A 19,085-nucleotide genomic window follows, 5' to 3' on the forward strand; every position below is an offset into this window, starting at 1 on the left:
TCTTTACTTTGGAAGTTATTATGTATGATTTTAAAAATTATTATTAACCATTCTCAGAATGCAGTAGCTCCACACCTTAAAAGTAATCATTCGGCACATCGAAAAATGGCGATCATCATCCCAAAATTTTGGACTAATGGGAATGACACCGTTCAAGCACAAAACACATTCTTCATCACTAAGTACTTGGTTAAAAAGCTAATCTATCAAGTCAATTCTCGTTAGATTATAGGCAGGTTACCTCTATAATTCCTAATTTACAATTGTTACAACTATTGAAGCACGTGTTTATCATACAAAGCAAGATGTCTCTCTTGCTGGGATTCCTGAACTGAAGCAGCTCAACCCCATAATGATGTTTTGTGAGTTCTTCCATAAGTTTCAGCACAATGAATTTTGTATAGTCCTCTGGGTTCGTATGTTGGCTGTAGTTGTTCCTCACGTTTGGAAAAAGTAAGATAGACACCCTTGTACTTTTAGTACATTGGCCTTATACACTTAGCGTAAATGCCTTGTACAGTTGCAAAATTTCAACCTAGATACAACATGACTAGTGCATATTGCTGGGTTAACCACGTTCCAATGTCATGGCACACCGAGTTGGGGAAAAATGACACCAAATCGAGGTTCCTATTCATCATAAGCGCGCTATCTCATCCAATGAATGTGTACGAAGGGAAATGAGGAATGTCCCCCTTAGAAAAAATAAATGAGCAAGCAATTTTTTCAAAATCATTTCAAATCCTTCAGGATAAGCACCCTTACACACTACAGTTAGCACATTTGCTTTGTACACCTAGTGTACATGTCTTGTCCAGTCACCAAATCCCTAATAGGTACATATTTTCAAGTGAATATGGGTGGGTAACCAATGTTTCCATTACCATGGACTAGGGAAAATGACACAAAAGTTTACCATAATTTTGGTTCATATTCATCATTACTAGGGAAGCTAATAGGATGAATGAACATGGTAGACATCAATTAAATTGCATGCAATGCGTGTGTTATCAAGCAACATGTGTGAGGATTGTTCCCCATGTTTGGAAAAAGTAAGATAGACACCCTTGTACACCCTTGTACTTTTAGTACATTGACCTTGTACACTTAGTGTAAATGCCTTATACAGTTGCAGAAATTTAACCTAGATACAACATAACTAGTGAATATGGCCAGGTTAACCACGTTCCAATGTCATGGCTCACCAAGTTGGGGAAAAATGACACCAAATCGAGGTTCCTATTCATCATAAGCGCGCTATCTCATCCAATGAATGTGTACGAAGGGAAATGAGGAATGCCCCTCTTAGAAAAAATAAATGAGCAAGCAATTTTTTCAAAAGCATTTCAAATCCTTCAAGATAGGCACCCCTGTACACACTTGTACAGTTAGCACATTTGCTTTGTACACTTAGTGTAAATGCCTTGTCCAGTCACCAAATCCCTAATAGGTACATATTTTCAAGTGAATATAGGTGGGTAACCAATGTTTCCATTACCATGGACTAGGGAAAATGACACAAAAGTTTACCCTAATTTCGGTTCATATTCATCATTACTAAGGAAGCTAATAGGATGAATGAACATGGTAGACATCAATTAAATTGCATGCAATGCGTGTGTTATCAAGCAACATGTGTGAGGATTGTTCCCCACGTTTGGAAAAAGTAAGATAGACACCCTTGTACACCCTTGTACTTTTAGTACATTAGCCTTGTACACTTAGTGTAAATGCCTTATACAGTTGCAGAAATTCAACCTAGATACAACATAACTAATGCATATTGCTGGGTTAACCACGTTCCAATGTCATGGCTCACCGAGTTGGGGAAAAATGACACCAAATCGAGGTTCCTATTCATCATAAGCGTGCTATCTCATCCAATGAATGTGTACGAAGGGAAATGAGGAATGTTCCCCTTAGAAAAAATAAATGAGCAAGCAATTTTTTCAAAAGCATTTCAAATCCTTCAAGATAGGCTTTGTACACTTAGTGTAAATGCCTTGTCTAGTCACCAAATCCCTAATAGGTACATATTTTCAAGTGAATATGGGTGGGTAACCAATGTTTCCATTACCATGGACTAGGGAAAATGACAAAAATGTTTACCTTAATTTCTATTCATATTCATCATTACTAGGGAAGCTAATAGAATGAATTAACATGGTAGACATCAAATAAAATACATGCAATGAGTGTTATCAAGCAACATGTCTGAGGATTGTTCTCCACAATTGGAAAAAATAAGATAGAAACCCTTGTACACCCTTGTACTTTTAGTACATTGGCCTTGTACACTTAGTTTAAATGCCTTGTACAGTTGTAGAAATTCCACCTAGATACAATAGAACTAGTGCATATGGCCAGGTTAACCACATTCCAATGTCATGGCTCACTGAAAAGGGGAAAAATGACACCAAATCGAGGTTCTTATTCATCATAAGTGCGCTATCTCATCCAATGAATGTGTAGAAATGGAAATGAGGAATGTCACCCTTAGAAAAATAAAATGAGCAAGCAATTTATTCAAAACCATTTGAAATCCTTCAACATAGGTAGCATTGTACACACTTGTACAGTTAGCACATTTGCATTGTACACTTAGTGTAAATGTCTTATACAATGGCAAAAATTTGACATACCTAAAACTAAAAGTGTGCATACGGGTGAGCTACCATGTTCCAATGTGATGCCTAAGGGAAAATGGGGAAGGGAAAAGGGGGAAGTGAAACCTAATATAGGTTCCTATTCATCATTATTGTGGTTGGTCATCCAATCAACATGTATGAAGTAATAAAATTGAACGGGATGAGTGCGTGATCAAGGAATGTGTGTGAGGGAATGTTCCTCATCCTTTCAAAATGGAAATGATTTTAAAACATTGCAAATACTTCAACATAGGTACCTTTGTACACCCTTGTACATTAAGCACAGGTACCTTGTACACTTAGTGTAAATGTCTTGTACACAGACATAAATTCCATACAACCACTACTAAATGTCTGCTCATGCATAGGTTAATCATGTTTGCAATCTTTTGGTTAATAAAATAAGGAAAAACTGAAGTCTCAATTTGTTCCCTATACTTTTGTAACAATACAAGCAAATTAAAAAATAGCAATCTGTCCATTAATGTGAAGCTATTCGAAGTTAATTCCAATTTTCCAGCTACAATTCAAAAAAAGATTATATGTTAAGCATGACAAATTATTATTCAAACATATATTTTATTTAGTAAAAAGCATGCCTAAAGATGGGTTCCATTCAACTAGTGAACAACTTTTTAAACATCACATGTGGCACCAGGCCTAACAATTGTCTATAATTTACGAGGAAACTCTGAAGAAGACCAAAATGCTTCTAACTGTGGCTCACTTTTAGAGTACTCACCATTTTCTCATCCAAGCAATTCTTCAGAGCCAAACAGGGAGACATTATTTTCTTCTGTCCGCAATTCTCCTTCTCATCCATTCTCTCCTAATCCAGAACTTTCATTTCTAAACCTGCTTCAATTTAATGCCAATGATTAGCAATTTCAAGCTTCCTGTTTATTCCCATAAACACCCAATATTTCCAATTAAAATTACATGAGATAAATGTGGATGAAATTTACACCAAACTAATTGGGCACAAATTAAATTTTTAATTCATTTTTTGCAAGAATATACACATTGATCAACGAAATAAGAATTGTTTCAGATACTAATAAAAAAATACGAGAAAGGAAAAGTTGGGTGGAGTGGGCTAAGACAAGAAAAATCTTCAAAAATAAAATTTAGGAATTCAAGCAGAAAACAAAAGCTCATGATTTTGATAAAATCAAGATAGCTAATAGAAATTTTAATAGAATGTGAAATAGTCATGAACTTACAGCTAACACAAAGAGCAAGAGAGATTCTGAGAGAGTGGATCCTAAATTAATCTCATGATATCAGTTTCTATGAGCCCCAAGCCTATAGAGCTTATAAAGCCTTATTACAAAAGTCTACAGCCACATGGAAAGACAATAGGACCAGAAGTAGCATTAACTGTGCATGCATCATGTAACCAGGTCAAGGTATACAAAACGAAAAGGAAAAATGTTAAAAATGGAATAACCTAGAATGTTCCAGAGGAACACAACACCTTATGCATATACATCTTGCCCAATGTTTGTGAGCCACAGAACAATAGTTACATTTGAGGCTTTTTAGAGGTCTAGACTCATCAAACAGAATGGAGATCTTGCATTGTCCAACTGGTGCACCATATGGCCCACAGCCCACTAAAACTGAAGTTGATGGACTACATAGATGTTTGATATGCTAAGAATGAGTAGTCAATTGGTGGACATAGTAGTTGGTGGCAGCCAGTTTATATCTTCATTGGCAGCCAGTTTCGTCGGGTTGACCAATTTCTCTATTTTCGAAATATTTTTGATCTGAATGATAGCTATTCTGGATTATTTGCATCATCACCGGGCAATCTTCTTCCCCAAAGCTCACCATTTGGATGAAACCCATTTGTTCTCTCTGGACGATGATGATAAAATACCTACAAACGCCTCAACCTGATAAAATCAAAATGTCAGCAAATAATTCAGACCCCCATCATTTGGATTTGGGAATGATCATTGATAAAATACCTACAAAAGCTTTTCTGAAATGCCCATAATCCTCGGCTGCTGAAGAAAGCGATTGGGGGACAATTAAGGTCGGCATCGTTTGTGCGTATGTTGTTTACAGAGAGAGAGAAAAGGGTAGGAAGATTCAGAATTTTCACTCTGGTGACATGGCATTTCAAGTTTACCAGCTATGAAACCCATTAATTTACAACCATTTGAGTTGGAAATGTAAGGGCATTTTCGTCTGTTAACATCTGATATCCTTATCATTAATTAGGTTAGTTAGATGGACCTTCTCTTAATTTTTGGGCCCAGCTGGGCCCAAAACACAATTCCCCCTTTTAAAAATGAATAAACAAGTATGAGGAGAGGGTTGTTGGTTCCAAGACTTCGTATTAAATGTAGGATTATAAAATATTTAAAGGAGGAAGCCTGGGCCCACCAGCTTTTATAGGAAGACGCCTTGGGCCTTGGAATCGGATGAAATCACTGGATTGCCATCAATATTCTAGTTTTGCATTAAATGAAAGGATAACAGTTTATTAAATATATAAATAAAATAAAATTGAATAATAGTAATAACAAAACTCATTAGAAAAAATATATAAAAGATAATAGTAAAATAAGAGAGTATGAATAAAGTGAATGAAAAAAATAAAATGTTAAATAAAATAAAAAACCTTATTGATGTCCATGGGTTGAAAATTTGGTTTTTATTGGTGATATTTCATCGATATATCGAATGTGATGAATATTGAAAAAAATATTGAAAAAATCTCTGAAAGATTGGCGATATATCAGTTTGAAACTGATAAATCAATGAAAAATCGAGCGTGAGTAACGCGCGAAGCAGTGGAGATCAAAATATTGGAGATATATTTGAAGATATATTGGTATCTATGAATATATCGGATATATTGCCAACCGAGAAATATTGAAAAATTTTTTGAAAGTTTTTTTAAAAAAAATATTTATCCTTTTTTATTTTTTAATATATTTTTATTTTAAATCTATATTATCATTTTATTTTTAACTACTTTTTATATCTATTTAAAAAAACTTATATTGATTTTATTTAATTTTAAATGTTTTTATTAAAATATTAAAAATATAATTTTACTCAAACTACAATATAAAAAAATTAATGAAGTCCTAATATTCTAAAAATTAAAATTGATTTGATAAGATAAATGAGTAATAATTTTAATTATTTAAATAAATTAATGTTAATAGAAAAATTGCCACTTGTAATAAATTTTTAGAAATCAAATCTCAAATAAAATATTTTATATAAATCAATTTAATTTTTTATTTAAAATGTAATAAAATATTTTTTAATAAAAGTATTTTAATTTTTAAAATAAATGAATATAAATATATTAAATGAATTTATGCTAATTTTTTTATAGAAATTTGATAAATATTAAATGTACTATTTATTTATCAAATTTTTATAAAAAATTAGCATTACTTACTTATTTTATCATATTTTTATAGTTTTCTCAAATATTTTTGTGAATTTTGAATAATTTTCATCTCCTCGTAATATCCATCGATATTTTTTTAATATTTTAATATATTTGTAAAATTCAAGTATATGTGTATTTATTAATCGTTGGTGACTTCCCACGAAAATAGAAAAAGCAAAGGTGATAAGAAAAAGAAAAGCGCGAAAAAAATCATTGAGTGAGGGAGAGAGAGTTGCAAGTAACTTTCCACGTTACTTTCGTAAGGTAAGGTCAAACGAAACCACCTCAAAACCTCTTACCTTCTCAATTAGATTATAAGTACTTAATATGTTTATAAAGTTTTTTTAACAAGTTTTTTTTTTCACGTTATTTATTTTATTTATTGGATTGATTTTCATATAAAAATTCATTTTATTTAAGAAAAATAATACTTTTGTTGGTTTTAAAATTTTGTTATGATCTATCTTAAATCATTCATTCATGAATTAATTTTTTTTTTAAATAAAAGTAGTTCTAATTTGAATTTAAATTATTTCTCAATTATATATGAATATATGTATATAAAAAAATATTTTTTAATATTTAATATTTGAATTTTATTTTAGTAATTATCTCATTAGAATATTATCACATTTTTTGTTGGAATTAATTGGTACTTTGTTATTCTTCCTTCTTCCAAAAATAAAACAATTTTTTTCTTAAAAAATAAAGCTCCTACTTCAAGTCAATAAAATTATTTTCTTTTATTTATTATAAATTATAATGTTTATCAATAGCAAGATTTATCTATATAAAATATTAGAAAATGAATATATCGTTAATTTTAAATATATCAATCCATTCCCATTTTCTTTAACATATTTTTCATTTTCAGTTTTTTTTTATATATATATTTATATTTTACTTGTCGGTCAGCACATATTGTTTCTGTTTACTTTAATTTTTTATTAATATTTTGTATGTCCTTAAAGAAAAAAAATAAATAAATAAAATAAAAAATAGGACCGTAAGGATGACGATTGAATGGCTCGAGAGATAGGGTCGGTCAGCACTTCCTCTCCACTTCCTGGTCGCCTTTCCAACTTTTTATATGGTAAGTTAGGGTTGCACAATCTCCTCAGTTGCTCACCATCTTGGAGAGAAACCAAGCCTAAAAACTGTCTTGTAGTTTTGAGATAGAAACCCACAATGGCTTCCACAAGCTCCTTTAGAGCCTCTTCTTCTTCTTCTACTCCTTCCATCCCTCAAACAAGTACTTATGATGTTTTCTTGAGTTTTAGAGGCGCAGACACCCGCTATAATTTCACTGATCACCTCTACAAAGCTTTGGATAGGAGAGGTATCCGCACCTTCAGAGACGATAAACTCAGGAGAGGAGAAGCGATTGATCCAGAACTCTTGAAAGCCATTGAAGGATCAAGGTCTTCCGTAATTGTTTTCTCTGAAAACTATGCTCATTCGAGATCGTGTTTGGATGAGTTGGTAAAGATCATGGAGTGCAAGAAAGATCTGGGACATACTGTTATCCCAATTTTCTATCATGTGGATCCATCCCATGTACGAAAGCAAGAAGGAAGTTTTGGAGCGGCCTTTGCCGGTTATGAAGAAAACTGGAAGGACAAGATACCAAGATGGAGGACGGCCTTGACGGAAGCAGCCAATCTTTCTGGATGGCATCTACAAGATGGGTAACTTTAATTTCCTTTCAACTATTTGTAAGTATAGGAATGATTAGTTTTGCGTTTATAGAGTGATGATATTGATTGAAACATTTATAAAAATTTCCCCACAAAATGCTTTTAGTTGAAGTCTTTTATGTATAAATGTATTTGATATTCTTTTATAGGAAATGTTCTCAGTATAGCCTTGGACGAATTTATTTTTTCTAACTTTTTTTTTTTTTTAAGCAATTTCTAAATTTTGTTAATTTTATTATTTTCTTCAAAAACACTTTTAGATTATAAGTACTTTTTAAAAGTATTTTTAGAGTGCTTTTATCAGGCAATTCTATTTATATGCTTTTAGTGAAAGTTTTTTTTTTTTACAAATGTTTTTGAGAAAATTACCAAGTATGTCTCAAAGAATTATTATAAGTGATTTTTTTTTTTTAAGTAATTCTAATTTTTTTATCAAAAAGTCTTTTTATTTTATTTTTTATTTTATTTTATAAAGACACTTTTTATACTTCCCAAACAAACCGTAACTGTAACATTACTTGAGATTGTTAACATATTAGAACAAGCTCAAAATTAAAAAGAAAAAAAAAAAAACTATTGCTTTTCAGGGCTTTATTTATAAGTTGGGTTTTAGAGCAGTATATCATTTGGGCAGCCGACTATATGTCATGAGGAAGGAGAAAATAGGAAATTAGAGTATTGATTTGACAATAGAAGCAGTCAATTTATATGGATGACATCTATATTAATTTAATGGGCATGCAATTTACGTTTCTTTCACTTTTTATTTAATTAATGGGTTTTATTTACAAATTAAATTATTATTATTATTATTATTATTATTATTATTATTATTGTTATTTATTAGTAATATTATTGTTTTTTGTTCTTGTTAATGGTAGTTGCAATGACATTAGTAAAAGAATAGTAGTAGAATAACAATTATATTGCATCAAAATTCATAATAAATGGTCGAATGAACTTATTAAAGCCCAATTAAGTTTTACAATTTTAGACCAATTTATGAGAATCTATATCTAAAATAATTTAATCAAATTTTTTACTAATTTTACTATTTTCAAGATTCAATTTGCATTAATGTTACAAAGATTAGTCAATTTATTTGAAATTTTGTTTGAATAATTATATAACAAGTAATAATAAAGTTAATAATTATTGCTATCTATGAACACGCTTCAAAATTTTCAATTAATTAATCTCTTGCATATCAATAGAACAACTTAATCAAATTGTAATTAATGTCGCAATTTTAAGAGTTAGCTAAATCTATTCTAAAAATAGTTTGATTAATTATGTAACAAATAACAGTAACAAAATTGTTTAACCAATTTTATTTGAGAACAATTTGACCAAATAGTTTGATTAATTAGGTAACAACTACCAATAACAAAATTATTTAACCAATTAAGAACAATTTGATGAGTTAGGTGGCAAGTAATAATGAATAAGATTAATAACATTATCAACGAAATTCAGAAATAAATGCAATGGAACTTTCATAAATTAATGCAAAATTTAAAAATAGAAAAACGTAAATTGTTTTGTAGGAATTTAACTTCCTATTGAGTTTGGTGTGTGTGTGTGTATGCATAGAGAATAAAGAACATAGGTTAGGCACTTAATTTTCTTACAGATGATGTTGAAGCAAATCAACTCAAAATAAAAACAAATGAACAACTTGTTTACAAGCCTTTAATTTTTAATTTTTATTATACAAATGAATGATAAGGAGTTGATGCTATGGAATAAATAAGTTTTGAAGCTTGAGGAATTGAAAATGGGGTTTTTAAACTAAAAACTTCTCATATTAAGAGGTTGAGTACTATATCTACAATGAGGCTTCAAGCATTACAAGATATTCATGTTTTATTTTTCATTCTCATGCATACTTGATACAAAGAAAAATGTTCTTAAATTGTAAATGAACTAATATCTTTGATATATTCTATTTTACTATAATTTATTTGTTGTAAAGATGTCAAACTTAATGTGTTTTATTTAGCATTGTCACTCATTGCTCAACATATTGTGCTTTTATCATTGGCAGGTATGAGTCCGACAATATTAAGAAAATAACTGATGACATATTCCGTCAATTGAATTGTAAGAGGCTTGATGTTGGTGACAATTTAGTTGGTATAGATTTTCGCCTAAAAGAGATGGATTTGCGGTTGGATATGGAATCGGATGCTGTTCGTATTGTTGGGATATATGGAATTGGGGGGATAGGTAAGACAACCATCGCGAGAGTTATATATAATAACCTTTCTTCTGAATTTGAATGTATGAGCTTTCTTGAAAATATTAGGGGGGTTTCCAATACTCGAGGTTTACCTCACTTACAAAATCAACTTCTTGGTGATATCCTAGGGGGAGAGGGAATTCAAAATATAAATTGTGTTAGCCATGGAGCAATTATGATAAAATCCATTCTCTCATCTAAAAGAGTTTTTATTGTTCTCGATGATGTTGACAATTTAGTCCAATTAGAATATTTACTAAGAAATCGTGGATGGCTTGGAAAAGGAAGTAGAGTCATCATAACAACTAGAAATAAACATTTGTTAAACGTACAAGGAGTGGATGACTTATATGAGGTTGATCAATTGAATTTTAACGAAGCTTATGAACTTTTCAGTTGTATGCCTTCAAACAAAATCATCCCAAATCAGGTTTTGTGAACCTCTCATACAGCGCAGTAAGTTATTGTCAACACCTTCCATTGGCTTTGAAAGTTCTAGGTTCTCTCTTGTTCAGCAAGACAATACCTCAATGGGAAAGTGAATTGCTTAAATTGGAAAGAGTACCTGAAGCAGAAATACATAATGTGCTTAAAAGAAGCTATGATGGATTAGATCGTACAGAAAAAAATATATTCCTTGATATTGCATGTTTTTTTAAAGATGAAGATAGAGATTTTGTGTTAAGAATATTGGATGGTTGTAATTTCCATGCGGAAAGAGGAATAGAAAATCTAATTGATAAGTGTCTTATAACTCTCTCATACAATCGAATACGTTTGCATGATTTGATACAACAAATGGGTTGGGAAATTGTTCGTGAAAATTTTCCTAATGAGCCAGACAAATGGAGTAGATTGTGGGATCCCCATGATATTGAACGTGCGCTTACAACATATGAGGTAAGAGCCCAATGCATAAATTCACTTAAGCTCTAGTTAAAGATATATCCATATAAGTTGAGTTAGTTTGTATTTATGTTTGCCTTATCCTTGTTATTTTTCAGGGAATAAAAGGAGTTGAAACAATTAACTTAGACCTGTCTAAGTTAAAAAGAGTACGCTTCAATTCAAATGTTTTCTCAAAGATGACTAGACTTCGATTGCTCAAAGTGCATTCAAATGTCAATCTAGATCATGATTTGTTTTATGATAGTGAGGAGTTGGAGGAGGGCTACTCAGAGATGTATAAGTTAGAAGAAATGCTCTTCAATCGAAATTTTGTTACAGTTAGATTGGACAAAGTTCATTCAGATCATGATTCTGAAGATATTGAGGAGGAGGAGGAGGAAGAAGAAGATATAATGGCTTCTGAGGATTATCATGACTATGAAGTTGCAATCCCTTGTATGGTCGGTTATGATTTTGTAATGGAAACTGCTTCTAAAATGCGACTTGGCCTGGATTTTGAAATTCCTTCTTATGAGTTAAGGTATCTTTGTTGGGATGGGTATCCTTTAGATTCTTTACCATCAAATTTTGATGGAGAGAACCTTGTTGAACTTCACTTGAAGTGTAGCAACATAAAACAACTATGGCAAGGGAATAAGGTATTATTATCATTTAATAATGACTTCTTTTGCTTTATATTGATTTTAAAATTTCTAATAGTTATTTCTTTTATTGACACTATTTTCTTTCGTTATAGTATCTTGAAAGTTTAAAGGTCATCGATCTAAGTTACTCAACGAAGCTCATTCAAATGCCAGAATTCTCAAGCCTGTCAAATTTGGAGAGACTAATTCTTAAAGGTTGTATAAACTTGATCGATGTTCACCCATCTATTGGAGGTCTCAAGAAGCTTACTACCTTAAATTTGAAGTGGTGTCTAAAGATTAAGGGTTTGCCAAGTAGCATTAGCAAGTTGGAATCTCTTCAATTTCTTGATCTCTCCAAGTGTTCAAGCTTTTGCAAGTTCTCAGAAATTCAAGGAAATATGAGATGTTTGCGGGAACCATATTTGAAGGAGACTGCTACTAAAGATCTTCCGACTAGTATTGGAAACTCGAGATCTTTTTGGGATCTTTATCCTTGTGGACGCTCAAACTTAGAGAAATTTCTGGTGATCCAACGAAATATGAGAAGTTTACGGCTTCTATATTTGTGCAAGACTGCTATTAGAGAACTTCCAAGCAGCATTGACTTAGAATCTGTTGAGATTCTTGATCTCTCTAATTGTTTTAAGTTTGAGAAATTTTCGGAGAATGGAGCAAACATGAAAAGTTTACGGCAGCTTGTTTTAACCAATACTGCTATTAAAGAACTCCCAACAGGTATTGCTAACTGGGAATCTCTTCCAACTCTTGATCTTTCTAAATGCTCAAAGTTTGAGAAATTTCCAGAGATCCAAGGAAATATGACAAGTTTAAAGAAGCTTCTTTTAAACAATACTGCTATCAAGGGTCTTCCTGATAGCATTGGATACTTGAAATCTCTAGAGATTCTTAATGTCTCTGATTGCTCAAAGTTTGAAAATTTTCCGGAGAAGGGAGGGAACATGAAAAGTTTAAAGGAGCTTTCTTTAAAAAATACTGCTATTAAGGATCTGCCTGATAGCATTGGAGACTTGGAATCTCTTTGGTTTCTTGATCTCACTAATTGCTCAAAGTTTGAGAAATTTCCGGAGAAGGGAGGGAACATGAAAAGCTTAAGGGTGCTTTATTTAAATAATACTGTTATTAAGGATTTGCCTGATAGCATTGGAGACTTGGAATCTCTTGAGTTTCTTGATCTCTCTGATTGCTCAAAGTTTGAGAAATTTCCGGAGAAGGCAGGGAACATGAAAAGCTTAAAGAAGCTTTCTTTAAAAAATACTGCTATTAAGGATCTGCCTTATAGCATTAGAGACTTGGAATCTCTTTGGTTTCTTGATCTCTCTGATTGCTCAAAGTTTGAGAAATTTCCGGAGAAGGGAGGGAACATGAAAAGCTTAAGGGTGCTTTATTTAAATAATACTGTTATTAAGGATTTGCCTGATAGCATTGGAGACTTGGAATCTCTTGAGTTTCTTGATCTCTCTGATTGCTCAAAGTTTGAGAAATTTCCGGAGAAGGCAGGGAACATGAAAAGCTTAAAGAAGCTTTCTTTAAAAAATACTGCTATTAAGGATCTGCCTTATAGCATTAGAGACTTGGAATCTCTTTGGTTTCTTGATCTCTCTGATTGCTCAAAGTTTGAGAAATTTCCGGAGAAGGGAGGGAACATGAAAAGTTTAATGGATCTTCGTTTAAAAAATACTGCTATTAAGGATATTCCCAACAACATTTCTAGGTTGAAATTTCTTGAAACACTCAACCTCGGTGGTTGCTCAGACCTGTGGGAAGGATTTATAAGTAATCAGCTTTGCAACCTGCAAAAAATTAATATTCCGGTGCTTCCTTCAAGTCTAAAAGTATTAGACGCACACCATTGCACAAGCAAGGAAGATTAATCAGGTCTGCTCTGGCTTTGCCACCTCAACTGGTTGAAATCCACAACAGAGGTAATGTAATATTTTTTTTTTTTTTAATTATGCCACTTAAACCTTTTTTTATATATATATAAAGTCAATATTTACATAATAATTTGTGCAGGAGTTGAAATGCTGGAAACTCAATGCTGTTATTCCTGAAAGTAGTGGAATTCCAGAGTGGATAAGGTATCATATCTTGGGAAGTGAAGTAACAGCAAAGCTTCCAATGAATTGGTACGAAGATCTTGACTTCCCAGGATTTGTTGTATCATGTGTTTATCGGGATATTCGTACATCTGATGATCCTGCAACTTATTACTATAATCCTGATCTCGTGTGTGAATTGAATTTACATGCCAATGGATTTAGATTCAAGGATGAATGCAGTTATACATGCTGGTGTGAGTGCAATCGTAATTCTAAACATTTGGTAGATCAAGTATGGGTTTGGTGGTATCCTAAGATTGCTGTTCCGAAAGAGCATCACCATAAATCCACACATATTAATGCTTCTGTTGATTTTCGAGATCTCAACAGCACTTTGCCGTCCTTCTTGGGAACAGGGACGACAGCTTCATTTAAGAGTAAAGGGATAAACATAAAAAAATGCGGCATCAATCTTATATTTGCGGGAGATCAACAAAATCATACGCCCATGTTGGAGCATCCTCGGAACTCTGGTGACAATGGATCAGCATTACAAGATACGAATGGTAACGTTCATGGGCCTAATCAAGATGATGAACACTACCATATCCCCACGTTAGAGGAGCCACATTATAAAAGATTGGGAGCATCCAATCAGGTGCATTATCAACCCTTTTTAATATATTCCAACTTCTCTCCTTTTGGAATTATTTTGAAAGTCAATAAATTATTTTTTTCTTTAAACTCATTTCACTCATTTTCCTCCATTATATAAAAATTAAATAATTTAAAAATACACAAAATTTTAATTATATATTATTTTCTTTCATATTTTCTATAGAAAAACCAAGTATAAAAAATAATTTGCCTTAGTGTTTTTTATTTCCTAAGTACTCTCTAAGATTCAAACATAGTTTATAGTGATTGATATCATGATTATGCATGTACTACATTTCATAGAATTTCTTCATTTTCAAAAAATATGAAAAATAACTTCGGCTAACTTTGAAAGTCATCATTAGTTTAAAAACATGTATAGTTTTTTTTTAAGATGTAGCATAGATTTGATAGAGTGAATTGCTTTTTTTTTTTTTTCATTATTTATTTATTTAATTAGTTAAATGAAAACCTCTACAAAGTGATTATGAAGTTCTAGGGATTCTTTATTACCTTATTAGACATAACATTAATTAATTAATTTTTTCTACTTGCTTTTAAGATAAAATTTGAATAAGTTATCAAAATCAGTTAGAGAAGATCATGTACACAAATTAGAAGTTAATTTTGAATGTATTATGAGGTAGATATTTGTAGAAACTTACTCAATGAAAGTAAATAATAAACCTCCCATATATTGATTTTAATAGTTTTAAGAGTCAAATTGTTTATGGTTTTTGTATTTAAGAATTAAATTTCTTTAAGCATGCTAAAACATGTTTAAACATGCATACTTATTGTCTATTTCCTGAGATGGAATTTTTGGATTAATCTTATATTTACTTATGATTCTGATATGCTCATGAAGTTTACCTAACAATTGATCATACTAATTTTAAGTGAAATTTGTGATAGTATCAATCAGAACGAAATCACATGTGGTAGCTGCAGGTGGAGTTTATGTTTTTTCCTATCAACTTATTGGTAAGTCATTTTGTTCATTTATCCTTTTAGTATGTGTAGAAAATTGATTATAGTTCTTCAACTTCTTTACTATTTTCTCTTTCCCTTGATCTGTTTTTTGTTCTATTATGTTTGGTTTTTGAAAAACTTGAGGGTAAATATAAAGGAAAGAAAATAGAGAAAAAAAAATAAAAAGGAAATACAAAGTGAAAAAGAATAAAAACTAGATTTAAAGTTAATCAATTATTTTCATATGTTTCTTCAATCTTATTTCAATTATTATGCTTCATTATATAAAAATTAAATAATTTTAAAATGTAGATAGTTCTAACTAATTTTAATTATATTTAATTTTTTTTCCATATTTTTCACAATGAAACCAAACATTTATTTTTTTTCCTTGACATTTTTTTATTGTTTCCTTGGTACTCGATGAGAACCAAACATAAGTTGAAAACCACTAGGGTAGCTTAGTTGGTCAAGGCGAACATTAAGAAGTGTGGTCCCAGTAAGTGGTACATGGTTTTGGGTTCGAATTCTACCACCAATGATACCTTGAATTTACCTAGTGCTAGTTGTTGAGGGTGATTAGCACTCTGAGGTTTGGGTCCCCATAGAGAGTTCTAAGGGCTTGGTCATAGAAGGTTCCTCGATTATTAAAAAAAAAAAAAAACATAAGTTTTATGTTTTAAGAGGTTAAAAAAAAAAAAAAAAGTCGTAGCACAATCCACAATTAACTGGGATGTATATTTGTTCTTATGTGCTTGGCACAAGGCACTAAGTATCATTATATTAAATTAAATCCTCCATCTACTCCATAAGAATTAGTTATAAATTCCTTGCTATTGATATAGGTAAACAACAATTTACATATGTTTGAATTAATTCTTAAGTTAATGGTTAACACCATTAAATATGTTTTTAGTTCCTTTGATGTATAATTTGAACATTTTAGGGGTATGATTCTAGCTTCATTAGCATGAAGTGTATCTAATGATATGTGATTCTCTATCACTATGTTTGGTTCCAAGAAAGTATAAGGGAAGAAAAATCCTCATGAAAATAATTTTTTCATGAAAAAATTCAAGAAAGTATGAAGGAACATGAAAATGATTCTCGGAAATCAAACGCAACCATGTGAAATATACTTGCGTTAATAATTATAATGTGTGTTTGTTGTACTATGTTTATGAAATTGAAATGTTGTATTTTATAATTTATATGTAGGTGGAAACCTAAGGACAATGAGGAGAAGTTAATCTCAAGATGCAAGTGAGATTCCAAATGTTGCTAAGGTGGTCTACTCTTGCATATGATCAGTCTGGCTTACCATCATGACCATCAAGAAAGATGCTACAATTTGGTATATTGAAAGTGTGAATTAGCAATTTAAAAAAAATGAAAACTTGAATTGATATATGTTTTTGCCTATAAGATGTGTGGTTATAGGCAATTCTTATGGGTATGTAATTGACCTTGATGTTGCATATGAAGCATATCACCCTCTCTATATCTTCAAGCTAGTGTCCAATAAAATATATATATATATATATATATATATATCTTCAAGCTAGTGATTGGAGCTTCTCTCAGATAGTGAAATACAAGTGTCATGGATTTAAGTATTTTCAAAGCTCTCATGTGGCACATAGACAATTCAAGTCTCTTGAAGTTGTTAATTCTTTCACGTTGTGACAAAGGTCTCTATCACATTTCACACATTATAACCATCACATTTTAACTCAAGTGTTTATTTTGAAATACTTTTGCATTAAACTCTTTTTCAAAAGTATTAAATTAATACCATTCTCTAGTCTTACTTGGCTTGGTTCGTTAACTTTAGGGGTTTATTACTCTAGAGCCAACTTTCAACTTAATCATTCCTACGTAATTGTTATTGATTCATGGTCAATTAACAAATTCTCTAATGTTATGATTGGTTTTTGAAAAATTTGAGAAAAATAAAATAAAGAGAAAAAGTAGAAGGAAAAAAATGTGAAGAAGCATAAAAAAATTGTATTTAAAATTGATAAATTATTTTTATTTGTCATTTCTAACCCATTTTACACATAATTTTAATAATATTTATTTATTTTCCCTATTTTCCATGAGATATAAAATATAAAAAAAAATTATTTTTTATACTTTTTGGGAACTAAACATAACCTAATACTTGTCTTTGTGTTTCAAGATACCAATGATAGAATCATACCTATTAATGTGGCCTGTATACATGTGTGGAATATTCATGGTTCAATACTATCACTACATTACAATTCTAGGATGGATCCTAGTCTATAGTTGAAGCAAAGAAGGATTTTATTCTAAAATTAATATAAAAAATATAATTTGATAATGTAATTTTAAACATCTCTTGGATGGTGTTTGGTAAACCAACTTAATAATTTAATATAACTTAATAGCTTAATTTATTATTAAGTAGATTAACTATGTTTGGTAAAATAACTTAATATTATAATATAAATTTAGTATTAAGTCAAAATAGTTAACTTAAGGGTGTTTGGTAAATCAACTTAATGACTTAATATGATTTAATAATTTAATTTAAGTCATTAAAGAGATTAAACATGTTTGATAAAATAACTTAATTTTACAACTTAAAGTTATTTTTAACTTTAAGTAATAAGTCAAAATGGTCAATTTCATTGAGACCCCCTGAGATTTGGTATAAATATACTTGATTACCGTTGATTTCAAATTTCATCAATTAGCACCCTTATAAATTTATTTCATTTAAAAGATTTATTTTTTTAAAGAGATTTCAAATAAAAATATTTTAGATAGGAGTGTTTAACAATTCACTAAAATCTAAATTTTATTATTTAAAAACTAAAATTTATATATATAATACATTTATAGAGGTGCTAATTAATGAAATTTGAAACCTATAATGACTTAATGTATTTACACTAAACTTGAAGGGTCTCAATAAAATTAACTTTAAGTCAAAATAGTTACCTTATTCTTAATTTCAAATCGTTTGTACCTTATTTGCCTACATTTATGACTCACTTTTTATGATAAATATTTTATGATTGTATTTGTATTTACAATACTTTAAATATGAATATTTAACAAATAAATCCATTATTTAAGATTAGTGAAAACATAATTATTAGTTAAAATTAATAAGGATAAATATGTCAATTTGACAATTTAGAATAAATCTTAAATTAACTTTACTAAATAATCTTAATACTTAAAGTAAAAAATAATTAATAAGTTTTAAATTTACAGCTTAAGAACCATTTAACATAAAAGTCAACTTAAATAATTAAGTAATCAGTTATAAGTTTTGTCAAACACCCACTTAAACATAGCTTTTAAAGGAATTATTTAATTAAAAGACAAAAATAAAAATATAAAAAATGAAAAAAAAAGAAAAAAAGAAAAGGAACATGCACATGCAAATAGGCATCATAAAGTCTTCCACATGATTTTATTCCTTTTTTGTTTAGAAAACGATTTTAATATTTCCTAAGAAAATTATGAAAACACGAAATTGGTGTTTCCAGATTTTCTATTTCTAAAACTCGATCTATTTTCTAAAATATTGATTTATGTTTTCTTTACAAATGAAAACAATTTAAACAAATAAGTGCTTTGTAGTTTCCATTTTCATTTTCAAGATAAGAAAAAAAAAAGGGAATAAAAGCTATTTTTAGAGAATAAAAATAAATGAAAAATGAAAAATAAAAAACATTTTCCAACCAAAACCCGTTGTTAATGTTTTCATCTCATTGTGCCTTTTTCTCATCTCCATCTCACACTTTGATGGGCAAAACTCGAAAATGGAAAGTTATATCTTGGCACATGCTTTAATCTACATTTGTTAATT

At 30.3% G+C, this 19,085-nt stretch overlaps 1 pseudogene; it reads left to right on the forward strand.

Annotated features, from left to right (window-relative positions):
* The first annotated feature begins 7,176 nt into the window (after nt 1-7,176).
* On the forward strand, nt 7,177-16,722 carry LOC117926202 (annotated as a pseudogene).
* Nucleotides 16,723-19,085: the final 2,363 nt, after the last annotated feature.

The sequence above is a fragment of the Vitis riparia genome, chromosome 12 (genome assembly GCF_004353265.1).
Source record: "Vitis riparia cultivar Riparia Gloire de Montpellier isolate 1030 chromosome 12, EGFV_Vit.rip_1.0, whole genome shotgun sequence".
Taxonomy (NCBI): domain Eukaryota; kingdom Viridiplantae; phylum Streptophyta; class Magnoliopsida; order Vitales; family Vitaceae; genus Vitis; species Vitis riparia.